Here is a 13707-nt window from a genome sequence, read left to right on the forward strand (position 1 = left end):
TGCCCATTTTTGCATTAAACGTTCCCTTCATCTCTCCAATTTCTTGAAAAGATCTCTGGTCCTCCCTATTCTATTGTTTTCTTCTATTTCTTTGCACTGTTCATTTAAGAAGGCATTCTTATCTCTTCTAGCTATTCTCTGGAATTCTGCATTCAATTGGGCGTATCTTTCTTTTTCTCCCTTGCCTTTCGCTTCCCTCCTTTCCTCAGCTATTTGCAAATCTTCCTCAGACAGCCATTTTGCTTTCTTGCATTTCTTTTTCTTTGGGATGGTTTTGGTTGCTACCTCTTGTACAATGTTGCGAACCTCTGTCCATAGTTCTTCAGGCACTCTGTCTATCAGATCTAATTCCTTAAATCTATTTGTCACCTCTACTGTATATTCAACAGGGATATAATTTAATTCATACCTGAGTGGCCTAGTGCTTTTCCCTACTTTCTTCAGTTTAAACCTAAACTTTGCAATGAGAAGCTCATGGTCTGAGCCACAGTCAGCTCCTGGTCTTGTTTTTACTGACTGTATAGAGCTTCTCCATCTTTGGCTGCAGAGCATATAGTCAATCTGATTTTTGTGTTGACCGTCTGGTGATGTCCATGTGTAGAGCCGTCTCTTGTGTTGTTGGAAAAGAGTCTTTGCTATGACCATCGTATTCTCTTGACAAAATTCTATCAGCCTGTGCCCTGCTTCATTTTGTACTCCAAGGCCAAACTTGCCTGTTATTCCGGTTATCTTTTGGCTTCCTACTTTAGCATTCCAATCCCCCATAATGATAAGGACATCATTTTTTGGTGTTAGTTCTATAAGGTGCTGTAGGGCCTCATAGAACTGGTCAATTTCATCCTCTTCAGCACCCGTGGTTTGGGCATAGACTTGGACTACTGTGATATTGAATGGTTTGCCTTGGATTCAAACTGAGATCATTCTGTCATTTTGGGGATTGTATCCCAGTATTGCTTTTCCTACTCTTTTATTGACTATGAAGGCTACTCCATTTCTTCTGAGGGATTCTTGCCCACAGTAGTATACCTGATGGTCGTCTGAATTAAATTCACCCATTCCTGTCCATTTTAGTTCGCTGATTCCTAAGATGTCGATGTTCAGTCTTGTCATCTCTTGTTTGACCACGTCCAGCTTTCCTTGATTCATGGATCTTACATTCCAGGTTCCTATGGAAAGAAAATCTTTACAGCATCGTACTTTCCTTTCACCACCAGACACATCCTCAGCTGAGCGTCCTTTCAGCTTTGGCCCAGTCGCTTCATTCTTTCTGGCGCTACTAGTACTAGCCCTCTGCTCTTCCCCAGTAGCATATTGGACGCCTTCCGACCTGAGGGGCTCATCTTCCAGCGTCATATCGTTTTGCCTTTTGGTACAGTCCATAGGGTTTTCATGGCAAAGATACTGGAGTGGGTTGCCATTTCCTTCTCCAGTGGATCACGTTTTGTCAGAACTCTCTGCTATGACCTTTCCGTCTTGGGTGTCCCTGCATGGCATAGCTCATAGCTTCATTGAATTACGCAAGACCCTTCACCACGACAAGGCAGTAATCCATGAAGGGGAATATTCTGTTTAGCCATCCTTAAATTAGTACAGTTCTTATTTAAATAAATGACAATTAAATATAAACATTTTTCTCATGTTTCTGCAAATAATAACCACATCAGTATAAAGCTTCTTTTCACTGATCATCTTGATTGCCTCATCATAAATCTTGTTTACATTATTTAAATTTTTTTCCCCACAGTATTCAAAACATTCTTACTGGTTAAGATTTTCTCAAAATTAGTTACACTTAAGTATTTAAATCTTTTTTTCTCATACAAGCCATCACATTTTTACACTTATCTTAAAAGAAAATAAGAGCAAAAAAAAGACAAAACAGAGAAAACATTTCTTTTATGTAAACCATCCCAACATTTTTATATTTCTCATGTCAAAAAAAAAACCCAAAGAAAAAAGAAGGCATACTATATTACTTTAGGGGCTCAAACCTCTTAAACTAATCTTATTTATATTCAAAATATTTCTATTTCTTTAACCATATTCAAACAAATGTTTAATTTTTAAATACTCCCTCTGATAATTCCCATCATCTAATTTCTTGACTCTCACTTTAGCTTTTTTTTTTGCCCTACATCTTTCTTGTTCAATATGCTTTGATGAATCAAAGAGTCTTCCCATAAACGTATAAATGTTATTGCAGGTACAAAAGGCAAACAGGTAAGATGTTTTTATAGGAAGGTTTCGCCCCTTTGTATTCATTGAAAATCGCTTCCTTTTTGTCTTTCTTGATTTTATTTATTATTATTTTGTCTCTCAAGCTCTCGTAGTTCTCCTGGCAAAATCCATTTTACCAAATCTTTTTTCCTGTCCTCAAACCTATTTTGTAATCTTAAAATGTAGTTTGTCTTTTCCATGTCTAGAGTTCCCTGTAGATTTTTTTTTCATCTGGGTTCAGTCATATTTCCTAGTATTGTTAAATTCCATCTTGAAATCTATCTCTTCTGTCTGTTTCTGTCTATCAGTTGTCTGTTTCTCTGCTCACTCTCTATTTTTCTTTTCTGAGAATTTTTATCTTGTAAAGTTAAATTTAATTAATTTAATTTAATTTAATAATTTAATTTAATAATTTAATTTGTATACCGCCCTTCTCCCGAAGGACTCAGGGCGGTGAACAGGGCAATACATGATAAAAAACAGAATACAAAAATTAAAAAGTAATTAAACCATTATGCCCGTAAAATTAATACATATTAAAATTAAAACTATTTATAAAAACCCAACCCCATCCCATCAGACCAGGCCAGCTTGTTCGAAAAAGAAGGTTTTGAGATCACGCCGGAAGGAGCGAAGGTCGGGGGCCATCCGGAGCTCGACCGGTAAGCGGTTCCAAAGGTCTGGCGCGCCCACAGAGAACGCTCTCCCCCTGGGGGCCACCAATCGGCATTCTTTGATCGGCGGCACCCTGAGGAGGCCCTCTCTGTGGGAGCGCACTGGACGGAGGGAAGTTGACGCCGGCCGCAGGTGTTGCCGTAGGTAATCCGGACCCATGCCATGAAGGGCTTTGTAAGTCATCACTAACACCTTGAACCTCACCCAGAGAGCAACCGGTAGCCAATGCAGCTCGCGGAGCAAAGGTGTAACATGGGAGTATCGGGAAACCCCCAAGACAACTCGCGTGGCTGCATTCTGCACCAGTTGAAGTCTCCGGGTGGACCTCAAGGGCAGCCCCATGTAGAGAGCATTACAGTAGTCTAGACGAGAAGTCACGAGCGCATGAGTGACTGTACGGAAGGCATCCCGGTCTAGATAGGGCCGCAACTGGCGCACCAGGCGAACCTGGGCAAAGGCCCCCCTAGTCACAGCTCCAATATGCTCTTCCAAAGAGAGCTGTGAATCTAGAAGGACCCCCAAGTTGCGAGCCCTATCTACGGGGGGGTAATAGCTCACCCCCCATGGCCAATGATGGGATAATCGGAATTTCCCGGGATGCCGGCACGAACAGCCACTCAGTCTTGTCAGGGTTGAGTCGAAGCCTGTTCCTCCCCATCCAGACCCGGACCGCCTCCAGGCAGCGGGACATCACGCCGAGGGCATCACTGGGGTGGTTTGGGGTCGAAATAAAAAGCTGGGTATCATCAGCATATTGATGATACCCAACTCCAAAACCATGAATGATCTCACCCAGCGGCTTCATATAGATGTTGAACAGGAGAGGCGAGAGAACCGATCCCTGAGGAACTCCACAAATGAGAGGTCTCAAGGTCGATCTCTGCCCTCCTGCCAACACCGACTGCGAACGCCCCAGAAGGTAGGAGGAGAACCACTGGAGAACTGTGCCTCCCACTCCTAACCCCCTGAGACGTCGCAGCAGGATACCATGGTCGATGGTATCAAAAGCCGCTGAGAGGTCTAAAAGGACTAGGACAGAGGAGCAACCCCTGTCCCGAGCCCGCCAGAGATCATTCACCAGTGCGACCAATGCCGTCTCCGTGCTGTACCCGGGCCTGAAACCCAATTGGTACGGGTCTAGATAATCAGCTTCATCCAAGAACAAAGGGAGCTGTTGCGCCACCACGCTCTCAACAACCTTCGCCAGAAAGCGAAGGTTGGAGACCGGACGAAAGTTGTTTAATATTGCTGGGTCCAAGGCAGGCTTCTTGAGGAGGGGTCTCACCACCACCTCCTTCAAGGCGGCGGGAAAGCTACCCTCGCTCAAAGAAGCAGTAATCACTGCCTGGAGCCAGCCTCGTGTCCCATCCCGAGCCGCATAAGTCAGCCAGGAGGGACACGGGTCCAACAAACACGTGGTGGAGCTCAGCTTCCCCATGATCTTTTTTTATTTTTTTATTTATTTTATTTATTTATTTTAATCCCATTTATATCCCGCCCTTCTCCGAAGACTCAGGGCGGCTTACAATTTAAGCACAAACCAATGTGCTTAGCAATAGCCTTCATTCTATGTATATGCCTGCTTATTAGGGCTTTCAGGCCCCCCCAAGCGGCATTATTACAAAGTCAGCTTATTGCCCCCAACAATCTGGGTCCTCATTTTACCTACCTCGGAAGGATGGAAGGCTGAGTAAACCTTGAGCCTGGTGGGATGCGAACCTGCACTAATTGTAGGCAGCTGGTGTTACTTAAGGAGGCATTAGCCCACTGCTCCACCAAGGCTCTTGTCCACTTCTTCAGGAGTCACAGGGTCGAACTCTTCCCAGATTAAATCGACAAGGCTGCCCGTATCCTCATCATCAGACTCTGCCCAGTCGGAGTCCAAACCGGTCCGGATCTGAGCGATTTTGTCCGACAGAAATCGACTAAACTCCTCGGCTCGACCCTGCAAGGGGTCCTCCCTCACCTCCCGATTAAGGAGAGAGCGAGTTACCCTAAACAGGGCGGCCAGGCGATTTTCTGCGGACGCGATGAGAGTGGCGAAGTGGTTAGACCTCACCACCCTCATCACCGTGAGATAAGTTCTCGTAAACGACCTTAGTCGTAACCGGTCGGATTCGGATCGGGTGGATCTCCAACAGCTCTCTAGGCCCCGTCTCCGACGCTTCATCTCCCGGAGCTCCATGGAGAACCATGGAGCCCATTGGGATCTGTGCCGGGTCAAGGGCCGCATGGGTACAACTTGGTCGAGTGCCTCTGTGGCTGCCCTTTCCCAGGCTTCCACTAGGGCATCGACCGAGCTGTGAGCAAAGGAGGCAGGTGGGGGCCCCAGCGCCGTCTGGAACTGCTCAGGGTCCATCAGGCGCCTAGGACGGAACCATCTTATTGGCTCAACAACCCCACGGCGGGGAGTGGCAAAACGGAAGACCAACCGCAGGAGATGATGATCGGTCCATGACAGGGGTGTAATAATTGGGGAAACCCCCCCCCAAGATCATCTAACCACTGTCCAGATAGAAAAACCAGATCGAGCGTGTGACCCCCCCCCATGAGTTGGGCCCTGAATAACCTGCATCAGGTCCATGGCCGTCATGGAAGCCATGAACTCCCGAGCTAACTCAGATGATCCCCCCAGGGATGGTAGGTTGAAGTCACCCAAAACTATAAGTTTGGGGAACTCAACCACCAACCCTGAGAGGATATCGAGAAGCTCAGGCAGGGCTGCTGCTACGCGACTAGGCGAAACGTACACCAGCAGCAAGCCCAACTGAGCTCTAGGGCCACATCTCAGGAGGAGGGACTCACACCCGACTATCTGGACCATGGTGGCCTCCCGCGGGCATAAGGTCTCCCTCGCCACTACTGCCACTCCACCGCCCCTACCCTGAGCCCGAGATGTGTTGGAGATGTGTTCATTTATGTTTTCAAGGTTATGTTTAATTTCCTCATTGTTTGAGATTATTGTTGTTTAGATTAGTTGCAACATAGCATAGATCTCCTTCTGGAAAGTATTTGTTTTTTCTTGGTATATTCTTTCTGCAGATCTCTGGTTTTCCATGACAGCCAAAAATCAGGGTTTTCCTTTCTCTGCAGATGGCTTTAGAATCACAGTTGAGTTAGTGTTTGTAATCCAGAAAGGTCAATTCTTTTTGTTTTTTAGAATTTATAATTCTCACTTTATCGAAAGCCGCAAGATGTTTCCTTTTTATTTTTATCACAGCTGTTCTTTGTTATTAAGACATTGAAGGTAACCAAGATCAAATTTATCTTTTCCTGGGCCTTGCCAGTCTCTGTAGTAGAGCAGCTGTTGTTGTAATATTTTCATCCACCACTAGATGTCAGCACCAGTTCTTTCAGTAATAAACACTTATTTACTTCTGTTTTGATGATATAAAAGGAAAATCTTTGTTTCCACTGATTTCAAACTTATCCAAATTAAGTCTTATATTCTTTTTATTTCGATATATTTCTATTCCCCCTGAAAGGTTTAATTTGCCGCTTCCGTCTGCAGGATGGTGGGGGAAAAGTCCCCCACCTTCTCACTTTTAGAGGCTTTTTGCTTCTTTGGGTTTTTCTTTTATTTCCCCAGGAAATCAATATCCAAATAGAAGAGAGAAAATCGTTCTTACCCAGTTCCAAACACATTGTTTACAGTCAGCTTGAAGTAGTACTTTTGGATGTTGGTTGCTTGTAGCTTGGGCTAGACTCGGAAGTTGAGCTAGCCTCTTTTCGTGCCAGTTTCTGGAGGGCTTTTCCCAAACTGATCGGATTGAGCACCATCTCTCTGCAATCGGTGGGACTTTCTCTACTACAGGGCAACTTCAGGCCCATTTAGGGTCCCCTGGCAGGCAGAAATCAGCCATAGGGAGTGGAGCCCCATGATCCCTTGGCTGCTGCGCTACTGCGCAAAACCAGAAATCCCAATTTGCTTTCACCATCAGTAGTTCAGATTCTTGTAGAGAGCTTAAGCTTGCAATAAACCTTTATATTCAATTTAACTGACTGGATTTCCTGATTTTCCTGGTGCTTGACATTAATCTGAACTGCTACTCTTCACAAAAATTTTCACGGACTCTGGAATACCCAAGCCATGGCTTCAGACCCCTGAGCTGCTGCAACAGCGGACAAGCCAGACATACGCTCTATGAGCAGACACCAAGATGGCATAGAAAACGAAATGAGGAATTTTGCAGCCAGTCTTCAACAGCATATACAGTAAGTACAGATCCTGACTCAACAAGGGGTTCCACCGCAACAGCAAACACCTCTTCCATCCACCCAGGCACAACTACCAGTTCCTGCTGCACTCACCCCCAAGATTCCCAGCTGCCTACTGCAGAGATTCACTGGAGAGTTTGATAAGATGAGAACATTCCTAGGCCAGTGTAAAGTATTCATCAGTACCTGACCAGGGGAGTTTCTGACAGACAGATTGAGAGTTGCATTCATCCTCAGTCTTTTAATCAACTCTGCTGCCAAATGGGCATTTCCACTCATCAAAAGCAATGACCCTGTCCTGGATAATTTCCCAAACTTCCTCACCAGATTCAGAGAGCACTTTGGAGGCCGAAGAACACATCAGCCAGCATTGCCAGGGAAACACTCAGTAAGAAGATATGTTGAAGACTTCAAACTCTTTGCAGATCTCGATTGGAACAAGCCAGCCTTAAGAGCACAATTCAAGAGCTGACTCAACAAGGCCATAATCACACAACTGATACAACAAGGTATTCCCTGTGGTCCACAACACCTCTACCTAGCCACTGTAACAGCTGAGCCTTGACTCACAGAACTTAGAGCACTTTTCAGTAGTCCCAGCCAGCCACTTCTAAAGCTGCCTCCTCCTGTCACTACCCTGAGCATCCCTGCCCCCTTGGACATGGATGCTGAAGAGCCTATGCAAATTGTAACAGCCAAACAGGTTTTGGGAGCAGAAGAACGGCAACAGCACAGAGAGCTTGCCCTTTGTTTCTATTGCGGAGAGCCTGGACACATGGTCAAGAATTACCCTACTAAACCTTCCATAAGAGTCAACAGTCAACCCAGCAATGTCTCCACTACAAACTGCCTTGACAAGTCCCAAGATGAGGGAAATGAGAAATGCCCCCCTCCATGAGCTCACAGATGGGCCCACCCAAGAACTGAATGGAGCTCAATTACTTCCATGCTCTGGTGCATTAATAAAATTTGATTCTATACTGACATTTCCCAGCAGTCAGGAAGCCACTGTCCCTGTTTTGATAGATTCTGGAGCGACTGCCAACTCCATAAGCCTAGCCACAATCCAGAAACTGAAGATCCCCACTGTTCCTCTGAAGTCTCCATTGCCAGTGATAACTATTGATGGCCGAATTTTAAAAACTGACCCCATTGCCCATGCCACAATGCCTTTGCAATTGACAATAAATTGACAACCTGAAAGGTTAACCCTTTTCATGGCTGACCACATCAATCTTCCACTGGTGCTGGCAACTGCTTGGTTACAACACCATGACCCCACTATTAACTGGAAGAACTGGCCTATTGCCTTCGATAGCCCTCAATGCCTTTCTCACTGTGATTGGCCCTCCAAAACCCCCCCACGAGCCCTCCGAAAGCAAAGAGAAAGATTCCCAATCTGCCAAGTAAATACACAGACTTTGCTGATGTTTTCAGAGGAAAAAGCCTCAGTCTTCCCCTTGCACAGAGACTGTGATTGCACCATAAATCTGGTCCCTGGCACCAAGATTCCTGCCAAGAGACAATACCAAATGTTTACTAAAGAATTAGAAACCCTGAAACAATATTTGGACTCTATTTTGCAAAAGGGATTCATACAATCCTTCCAGTCTCCTGCCTTGGCTCCCACCTTCTTTGTACGCAAGAGGCAAGACCCTACTGGGTCTAACAATAGTGCCCCCCCTGCTCAGAGTGGTCCATAATTACAAAGCTTTGAATTCAGTGACAGTAAGAGACCATTATCCACTGCTGTTAATTCCAGACCTCTTAGATAGACTGCAGAGAGCATGCATTTTTTACGAGACTGGATCTCCACAATGCTTACAACTTCATTAGGATAAAAGAAGGCTACAAATACGTAATTGCTTTTGATACCAGATATGGCAAATTTGAATACACAGTGAACCTCTATGGACTAGTTAACACCAGGGCTGTATTTTCCAGATTCATGAACCAAGTATTCTCAGAACTCATATATAAATTTGTGGTCTTATATTTGGTTGATATTTTAATCTACTCTGAGAATGAGGCTCAGCACACAGACCATGTGTGCACAGTTCTCTGTAAACTAAGAGATAACCGTCTCTTTGCCAAGCCAGAAAAATGTCCCTTTGATTTGCAACAACTAGACTTCTTGGGTTACCATATTTCCACAAAAGGCATCCAGATGGACCCTGAGAAGATCCAAGCTGTTCTAGATTAGGCTTTGCTAACTTCTACAGGAAATTTATACCAGGTTTTGCTCATAAAGCCAAGCCACTGACCCAACTGATTAAAAAAGGAGTTAAATTTGCATGGACCTGTATACACCAATCAGCATTTGAAGAGTTAAAGCAGCTTTTTGCCTGCCAGTCCCTCCTTCAGCACCTGGACACATCAAAGAAATTGATTGTTCAAACAGATGCTTCAGATGTAGTCATTGGAGCTGTTGTTTTAAAAGAGAGAGAGAGGGGAAAAACAGCCTTCTGCTGTGCGCCTTCTTTTTCTGAGCCCTGACTGCCCCAGAACAAAATTATGACATCTTTAATAACTCCTTGCTGTTAAATCAGTATTCCAACACTGGAGATACTTCCTAGAAGGCACACACTTTCCTATAGAGGTCAACACTGACCACAAGAATCTATACACCACAACAAACCAAGCTGCTTTTGCCCAGACAAATCAGATGGAGCCAATTCTTCTCATGTTTTGATTTTTACATTAAATACATCCCAGGCTCCAAGAACTTAATGCCAGATGTACTCTCTCACAAACCAAAATATTCTCTTTTTCAACAGATTCCAGCACCAGCAACAATTCTACAACCTTCAAATTTTTACCTTCAGCAACCATCAACAGCTGCTGATAGGTTGGGAGCTGCCCAACTGCACCAAGACTTAATCATCAAGATAAAGGAACAGCAAGAACGAGATCACTTATCACAGGCCAGGATAGGTGACCTCAAGGAAACCCCAGCAGGTACTGTAACCCCATTTGTGATGGAGGGATGTGCCCTGAAACACATCCCTCCCATGCAGGGAAGAGGTACTGGAGCTTTGCCATGACAATCAAACAGCAGGGCATGGGTGTGTATGATTAAAACTGCACAGAACTTTAAGAGACTTTTGGTGGCCTAGGATGGCTGCAGACATCAAGAAATACATGGCATCTTGCCACACATGCAGGAGGGCCAAACCCTTCCATCAGAAACCTACACGGCTTTTGCAGCCACTGCCAAACACTCCCCCCCCTCAATGGCATACAATCTCTCTGGATTTCATCACTGATTTACCCCATTCAAGGCTTCACTACCATTCTGGTGGTGGTAGATCTTTTCACCAAGATGGGTGTTTCATACCCTGCAAGGGATTGCCCAATGCCAAAGACACAGCCCAACTTTTTCTAGACCATGTCTTTTGCTACCATGACATCGTCTTAGCACTTGTTTCAGACAAAGACATACAGTTCTAATCTAGGTTTTGGAAACACTTTTCCAGCTCTTAAATGTTAAGGTCAATCTCTCCTCAGCTCACCACCCTGCCACAAATGGAGAAGCTGAAAAAACTTACCAGCTCCACTAACAGTACTTGAGGTGCTACTACACCTACAGCCAAGACAATTGGCCATCATTATTACCCCTTGCAGAATTTTCTGACAACAATTCGCTGAACTCATCCACTACAATAACACCATTTCAAGCCACGTATGGTACATACCCTAAGGTGTTGCCAGACCACCCCACACTGGACTCAACTGTCTCAGGGGCTGTTGTTGTCTTACAGGAGCAACTTGCTGCCCAATACCTTTTGAAACAAAAGCTCAAGCAAACAAAACAAGCTTACAAGAAGACAGCAGATGCCCATTGGCAGGAAGGATCACCCATAGTAATAGGAGACGAGGTTTGGCTCTCCACCAAGTTCTTAGCCACTTCAAGACCTTCTAAGAAGCTAGATGCTAAATTTGTGGGGCCATTCAAAGTTCTCTGACAAATCAACCCTGTAGCCTTTCACCTCCAATTACCCCCATCAATGAAGGTGCATCCAATATTTCACCAAGCGTTACTCTGTAAAGACGATCCCCCAAGCATAATATGATCCCAGCGCCTCCCTCCACCACTAGTCATAGTGGTGGGAGAACCAGAATATGAGATGTTAGAAATCCTAGACTCTAGGAAAAGAGGCAAAGGCATCCAGTACTTGATTCATTGGAAAGGCTACCCTGTTGCAGATTGCTCCTGGGGAAACACATGGTATGTTCATGCCCATGGTTTAATACATCAGTTTTACCAGTGTTTCCCTGGCAAGCCATGACTGACCAAGCTCCCATTCCCCCCACCCAGTTTTCCTGAGGAACCTGTTAAGGAAGAGGTTAACCAGCCCCAGTGCATTGTTTACAGGGGGAGGCAGGACAGTTGCCTACAATGGGCCTTCCGCATCTGGCCTTCAATTCCCAGAAAGGGGAGGGGATGGAACCTCTAATGCTGCTTTTCTGTTACAGCCACCATCATCTGGCTCGCTAACTGCTTCAGATGAGGGGGAGGCAGATTCCTTTAAGACTGCTTCCCTTCCACCCTTGCCAAGTTCCCATGAGAACTCAGACAATGCAGGAGGGGAAAAGCAGCATAGAAGGACCCATGGAATAGGAGGGGAGCCAAGGTGGAGGGATGGGTGATGTAGGAGATGACCAGGCTGGTCAAATGTGTCATCAGTCTCAAGTCCCTTTGTGCCTACAGGAGACCTAAGTCCAGCTCACCTTGAATTCCATTGACTCTTATCTACCACCAATTTGCTTTGACTGTTAGTAGTTCAGATTCTTGTGTCAAGTTTCCAATGTATGGGCTTTTCAAATGACTCTGAGGCATTGTTTACCTTAAAAGTCCTTTATTAGCCTAATACACCGACAAATGCTTGCTTGAAGGAAGCTGGAATCTGAAATCTCCACCCCTTGCACAATATATTAAAACACAATTATCCACCTTTCTAATTTTGTCATTAATCATATTCTCCAATTAATTTAAAGAATCAGTTTCCCTTCTGCTAGAAAACCCTCCAAGGCCTTATCTTCTTTAGTTAGAGAGATGGCCTTGAAGGTGCAATCCTACTCATTCCTCTTCCCAACCTTAAACTAAATCTTTTAAAGCAATACACAAGTTTAACATATGAAATAGCTACTTCTTCATCTCTTGTCAAGCAATAACATTCGATGTTAGCAGCAGTGACATCTTGTAGAGAGCTTAAGCTTGCAATAAACCTTTATATTCAATTTAACTGACCGGATTTCCTGATTTTTCCAGCTCTTGACAGAAACTCATCATTAATTAAAGCTAACTGCTTGATGTTGGAGGTAAAACATAGGTTTGCATTGAAAGCCTATGAGACTGTCATGCAGAATCAATCCAATAATGCCATTAGGATCCCTGTGTCAACCCCCAGCTGAAAAGGCCAACCAAGCAAAACATCAGAGCCATTGCAAACTTCTAATGATTACTTTTATTGAGCAGAATCAAACCAGTAGGGTCAAAGGGAAGCTAGCTCTAAGGAAACGGCGGGAAGCAGTTAATTAAAAGAATGAAACTTTCGGACTTCCGGTGGTGATGCGACGCTGAAGACAGCCATCTCCGGGCTGTCCGCTCCGCAGCTTTGTTGAATCACTGAAAACAGCGCCGATCAGCTGTTTTGGTGATTCGGAAGCCCCCTCCCCGGGAGAAGAGGAGGGGGTGAGGCCCCAGGTAGGGGTTGAGCTCTCCGGGGCCGCCTGAGCTTTAAGTTTGGGCGGCTGAAGGATTGAGCCCCCCCGAAGCCTGGGTTTGCTCCGGGCTGCGCAGCGTCTCTGCTCCGTGATTTTTGGAGCAGAGCCAAGCGTTAGCAACCACCCCTGCCAGAAGGAAAGACTCTTGAGTATGAAGACGCAGGCAGAGCAGTACAGGAGGTCAAGGTGAAGTGGACTCTTATCTTTACTCTCTAGCTCAAGGGATTTTATGGCTTTAAAGTGAAAGTGCGCAGCAAGTGAAAGTGGGGGAAGATGGCGACGAAAGCCTCCAAAGTTCTTCGGAGTGCGGGGGCTTCCCCGGTGCAACAGACTTCATTGCAAGCTCTGCTTCCTCCTGCACCTGCTCCGGCATTGACGCTTAAGGATTTACAGGATGCCTTCGAAAAGCATTCACAATTAATGTCAGATATGATGGAAAAGCTGGAGGAGAAACTGGAGGAGAAGATGGAAGAAAAGTTTAAAGCAATGAGGGCAGACATCTTGTCTACAATTGAAGGTGTGGCTGTATGTGTGCAATGCTTGGATGAAAAAGTGGAGGATCTTAGTCAAAAGAATTCTATATTAGAAGCAAAAGTACTAGAGAATGAAAATATAAGGGATAAAATGGATGGAGACTTGACTCTCGTCCAGTACCATCAGATGGAGTTTGCTATCAGAATAAGGGGCTTGAAAGAGAATCCTAAAGAAGATTTAAAGCAGCAGGTCTCTGAGGCTTTGGAAGTGGTCCTGGGTCAGTCAGCAGTTGAAATTGAGGGAAGTATAGATAAAATCTTTCGTGTGAACTCATGGATTGCAAGGCAGAGGAAGCTACCTAGAGATGTGGTGGTTTACTTTACAAAGAGAGCAATT

At 45.0% G+C, this 13707-nt stretch overlaps 1 protein-coding gene across 1 annotated transcript in view; it reads left to right on the forward strand.

The window, feature by feature from the left end:
• Positions 1 to 13707, forward strand: part of LOC308676842 (DNA topoisomerase 2-beta-like) — a gene marked incomplete at both ends in the record, with an annotated part of 378437 nt that overhangs the window by 274265 nt on the left and 90465 nt on the right.

The sequence above is a fragment of the Vipera berus genome (genome assembly GCF_964194415.1).
Source record: "Vipera berus genome assembly, chromosome: W".
Taxonomy (NCBI): domain Eukaryota; kingdom Metazoa; phylum Chordata; class Lepidosauria; order Squamata; family Viperidae; genus Vipera; species Vipera berus.